Genomic DNA, 6,000 nt, shown 5'->3' on the forward strand with positions numbered 1-6,000 from the left:
GGAATGGTGAATAAGAGAGCAAAAATTCATTGTTTGGAAACCTTGTGAAAATTAAGAGTATGATTCAATTTTAAAATCATTGATAGATAATTTGCAAGTGGAGTAGATCCTTCATAATGAGACTCTTCTGTTGTAAGAGTTCACATATTAGTATGCTTGATATGAAATTTCTCCTCTGATGTCTTTCACTCCAAAAAAAAAAATTTGGCAGAAAATCACACTGAATTAGTACAGGTATTGTTAATTAATAATGACCAAAACCACAGAAAACTTCACACTAGTTTTTGATCAAAAATATAAAATATATTAGCTATGAGACAAAATAATATTTTAATATAAAATATAAATTTTATTTTGTGAAATACAGTTATCTAATAACTGCTCATTAATCAAAAGACAATTACGGCACCCACACAAAATATTCCACCGTCATGCACCAACAGAAAACACAAACAAGTCAAATTGGATATTAAACCATTTGGCTGATTTAATGTTCAATGTTGCCGGCAAAGGTTGACCAAACTTTTTTTAATCGACCATTTGCCTGCAAAGGTTGGTCGATTGGTACAGCCTCTACTACTAATGGCTCAGTTAAGTAAGTTTGAGCGAAGTTAGTATTTTGAAGGGATCCGATCGTTCGATGCTGTTAGCACACTCTCCCTTGATGAGTCTTTGGACTCCATGGAGGAGTCTAATAATAAAAATAAAAAATGTTTAATAAATCACTGCTAAGAAGATATGGAGACAGCTTCCTTTCTGATGCTACTAACTGCAATCTCTCAATTGCTATTACTCTGGTTGATAAACCATTTGTTTTCTGCATGGAACCAGTTAAAAGCATGAGTATGCCCGTGATCAATGGTGGTTTGTTTTATGGAAAGAACCAGATAAGTTTCCAGGGTGGAAGATTTCAGCTTTTAGGTTTTACCTTGCTTTGTATTTAGGTATAAATCCAAAGCGAGGTAATTCTTGGTGATTCTAAATCTTCATAGAAAAAGAACAAAAATCGTTCAGACAGTTAAACCATTCTAAAGCATGTGTAAATAGAGAAACCATATAATCACCTTGTTTTGGCGGTAATTAATCAGACATTCGGACGGATGGAACTTCATCAACTTTTTCCACACATTCCAACTGAGTAACTTGCTTTCTGTTTTTTCCCATATCAACAATTAAAATCAAATGATAAAATAATAATAACAAGGCGTTGTATTAATAACAATAAATATTTCCACAAACATGTACAACCACTATGAAACTATTAAACTGTATGATTAAAAATACAGACGCCCTATTCCAGAAAATAAATAACATTACTCCATCCTAAGATGAAATCCTCATCTCACTGGATGCAACTTCATTATACACTAACGTGAATGTCCCCAGAACACTATACATCGTACACAGTCTCACAGAGGACTACACACACAAAATTAACACCAGATGACATCATTAACTTGATCAAACTCACAATATCCGCCAAAATCTTTAAATTCAACAACTCCATATATATTCAAATTTTTTGTCTCCCTATGGGCCAAAACACCAGTGGAAAACTAGCAGAATTATTCCTGGCACACATAGAATCACTCCTGCTCCCCCTTCCACCCCCGCCCGTCATCACCTTTTATGGCAGATATATAGACGATATTCTATGCATTGGTAAACCCTCACACATCACCGCTTTACAAACATCCCTCAACAATTATAGCAAGAGACTAAAATTCACCATGGAAACAGAACAACAAATCCATCAATTTCATAAACCTGACATTAATCAGAACCAACAACAAAATAGCCACGAAGATATTCCCCAAACCCACACATATCGGAAACTACCTTCATTTCAGTTCATACCATTCATATTCCGTTAAACAAATCAGCCATCCTATCACAATTTATCAATGCTTACAAATTCTCGACCAACAGTAATTATCTTAACACGGAATTAAAGTAATTAACACAGGTTTTTAAAAATCGCAAGTATCCCACACATCTAATAAATTACGCGAACAGTACGGCAAAAACCCGTCTTAACAACAATACAACCAAAACAGACTTCCTTAGACATATGGTGATCAAATTGCCATACATCTAAAACACATACAAAGCCTACAAATACATTTTCAAACATACGGACTACGAGCTAGTATTCACCACGAACAAAAAATTAGCAACTCTCCTAAAACCCACTAAATCTCTCACACAGAAAGAAACAATGAAACAACACAACGTGGGGAGAAAGTAAAGGAATCTCATCATCAGCCTATTGAAAAATGGCGGGGTCAGAGTGTCCCTTTAGAGAAGGGAAAGAAGGGAAGGGAAGTAACAGAAAGGTTAAGGTGGGGGGGATGGGAGAGGGGAAAAGGAGATGAAGGGAAATAGGATAGGAAGGGGGGGGGATGGGGAGCAGGGAAGAAGAAAAAAATGGGCATCAGCTCATTTTACACATCCTTCTAGCTCCACGCCATCAGATGATAACTGTTCTCCCCTTGCGGCTGCCTGGCTTACAAGATCGAAAGGATGGTGACCAGCCCTTTCAGTGCAGCCCGCCTCGAGTAGGCCTGCACTGCCTGGGTTCTTCGTCCGGACTACCTCCGTGGGAGATCAGGGAACAAAACAAAACTCATGGGGGACGGAGAGACCGAGGAAATAGCTGGAAGTGGAGCTGCTGCTTCAGATGGAGATCTTAAAGCAGCAGCAGGCAGAACTTGATGGTGTTATTTCTGACATTGCACAGGATTGGAGGTGAACACCACTTGTTCTTAAATTTGGTGTCACCCAAAGTCTCTTTATCGAGATATAGAAATCTCCTCAAGGAACAGTAGAACATGTAGAGAACGACCCGAGAGAGACCCAACAGTTTAGGAGGATTAGCAGAGTTAGAAAATTTCTTTCTTAACTTACAGATGTGGTATTTAAGTTTTAATTATAAATACCACTAACGTTTGCTGATTGTTAGCTGGGGGAAAAAACTCCAGGAAGATGACTTGCCCTGCAGCAGGAAAGGGATACGGAGCACGTCGCTTAGCCTCCTACAGATGAAAACTGAAATGGGACACCGATACAAGGCGTGCTCCACGGTGTGCAAGCTCCCACAGAAGTCACAAGAGAGGTTCCAGGTGTTGTGGAACCGATAGATGTTGATGTTGACTGGAAGGTGTCCATAGGCAATCCTCCATGCCAGGTCCTTTCTCGAAGGGCAGCCTCGATGTTCTCAGAGGTGGCCGAAGCGGATCTCGGTACGGAGGATGTTAAAGAAATGTCCGTACCAGGTGTAGCTGTTCCGGATCCTGGCGGTGTTCACACCCGACGAGCGGAGTTGTTGCATGAGTTGGCTCAGTCTGTTGTAATCTTCTGGAAGAATGTCGGCCTTGGGAACCTGGTAGACTGGAATCCCAAAAAAGGGGAAGCTTGAAACCCAGGAAATACCGTACAGGATAGCTTCAGTCTGCAGTATCCTGTTTAGATGGAAAACGGTATTGCTTAGGTATCGGATGTTGAGGTAGGGGAGGCTAATCCCCCACTTTCTCCGGAAGTTGAAGGATCTTCATTTCAACTTCCTGGCATAGATTGCCCCAGAAGAACTTCAGACGCTTCCTGTAAAATCGGATTTCTTGATACTCGCTGATGTTGGTGATATTCAGGATGTGCTGAAGCATAGGGCATATGATGGTCTTGATGACAGAGTCCCTGGAGGAGAGTGACAGCTGTCCATTTTTCCAGTCCTTGAGTTTCTCGACGGTGTTGTTGTCGAGATGTCCTATGTTAAGCAGGGGCTGTTCTTCAAACGAGAACCCCAAGATGGGGAGGAGGTCGGCAGTAGGTACGAGACCTGCAGGGATGTTGTTCAGGTTCCAGTCTCCATACATCTTAATCTTAGTTTTGTCGGGGTTTGATGTTAACCCCGACACTTTAAACTTCTCTAGGATGTTATAGAAGTTTAGTATGGCGTCATTGTCCCTAAGAGTGCCGCCACCTCATTCGCGTAGGCGATTACCTTGGAATCATCCGTGGTGAGAGGAAGTGGAATTCCTCTAACCGCATAAGAGTTGTTGACAGCCCTCAAGAACAGTTCAAGGACTAGTGCAAAGAGCAGCGGACTAAGGGGACACCCTTGTTTGATCCCTTTCTGGAAGGTAATGGGGTCAGATAGGTGTCCGTTAATGAGGGGGGGGGAGTGGAGCTGTTGTTGTGTCCTCCTCCTCTGATGATGTTAAGGAGTTGCTGATCCCGACTTTCTACAAGATGTTAAAGAGAAAGGGTGCCGGACGCTGTCAAACGCTCGGTTGAGATCTATAGTCAACAATGCCGTGGAGTAGTTTTTGATGTTAACCAGACGTAGCAGTTCTCTGATGAGGATGAGAGTGAACACCATACACTTGTGTACTTTTGATGACGTACCTTATACCGATTTTCAGTCTGTTGTTGAGAACACGGACGTGGATCTTACAAAGTTCGACAAACTGATGGGCACCAGTTCTTGATGTTGGAAGGGTCCCTGTTGGTCTTCGGGATGAAGATGGTATGGCATTCCAGAAATTCCCGCGGCATGTTTCCGGTGGTAAGGAAGTTGTTGTAGACTGCCACATGAATGGGTAGGATGTAGTCCCAGGCTTCTCGATAGAGTTCTGTGCTTAATCCATCTTATCTAGCCGCTTTCTTTCTACGGCCCTGATTGAAGGTTGATGTTATTTCCGCCGCTGTGATCGGTGCATCCAACCCTGCTTGGATATGCGTAGGTAAGGGGGGGTCAATGTTCCAACAGGAGTAATCTTGGGGAAACTGTTGTCTTGATAGACTGGACTGTATTACCCCCAGAAGTCGTCCATGATGTCGGTGTAGTGGTGTAATTACACCCGCCTTCAGTGAAGGTAGTAATGTTTCGCTCCTGCCGGACGTTGACGTAACGCCTGTTATATAATGCAGCCGATTGCCTGTCTGGAAGTAGAATAAGTACCCTGACCCCGGGCGCTGTTTCTGTTGCTGAAGCTCCATAATGATAATACGGGGTATTTATGGCTCAGTTCCTGCATATCCCTGTAGTTGAACAAATGGGTTTCTTGCAAGAACAAGAGCCGGATGTTATAGGCTAGCATAGGCTTCCACACCTCCTCTTGTTTAGGTGGTGAACAGAGTCCTCTGATGTTAAGAGAGGCAACATAGAATTGGGGTGGTGGCATTATGATATTTTATATTATTTAGCAGGGTCTAGGTCCTTGGTCCTTAGATGCTTCACATACTGGATCATCGAATCTATTTGTAGGGGTGAGGTAGTATATCCAGCTCCCTGCAGACCGGCTTCCAGTTCTGCCCCGAGTTCGATAGGATCTCGAACTCGTGGCTAATGTTCTTGATTTTCAAGCTTACTATTTTGTTATTTTCAATATTGTAGTAAAAAAATTTGAACTGGGAGCCCGTAAATTTTCATATCTTTGCATTTATGCTTTCTTGACGTCGAAAGGATATTCCACTTCCATTTCGGGCTCGGATGTCGTTGAGTCCGTACTTCTCCTGGAGCGGCTTCGATGTTTTTTGTCTATTTTTGGTGAAGCCGTATCCTTCCTCTTCTTAAAAGGTTCTTTAGGGAATAGAAGATGTTGGGCCCCTGTCTTCTTCTCTTCTACAGGGGGGTGCTGACTACTGCCGGGGAGGTCTGTGAAGTGTCAATAGACGAAGCTTCCTCTGGTGTTGTTGAGGGGGTGTGGACAGTTGGTGAAACGCTATCCTTGGCTTCGTCTGTAACCTCGGCTGTATCTTGTTCTTCGTTCGATGGAATTGGAACGGTGGAATTAGAGGGGGAGACTGTTTCTTCAGCTGATGTTGTTGGTGGGGGGAGTCAGTTTCTTCTTCTGCTGCTGTTGTTGCAGTTGGACGCTTCTTTATTTTTCCCAGAATGGTTTGGGTGAATGCTTTCTCTCCGTTGTTGGGGGGTTGTTCTGGAAATTGCCCAGCGTCTCGAGTAGGTTGCGGGGAAAGAGCTTCAATGCCCCCCCCTTG

Source organism: Typopeltis vanoorti, chromosome 6 (assembly GCF_054136105.1).
Source record: "Typopeltis vanoorti isolate ZY-2024b chromosome 6, IOZ_Tvanoo_1.0, whole genome shotgun sequence".
Taxonomy (NCBI): domain Eukaryota; kingdom Metazoa; phylum Arthropoda; class Arachnida; order Uropygi; family Thelyphonidae; genus Typopeltis; species Typopeltis vanoorti.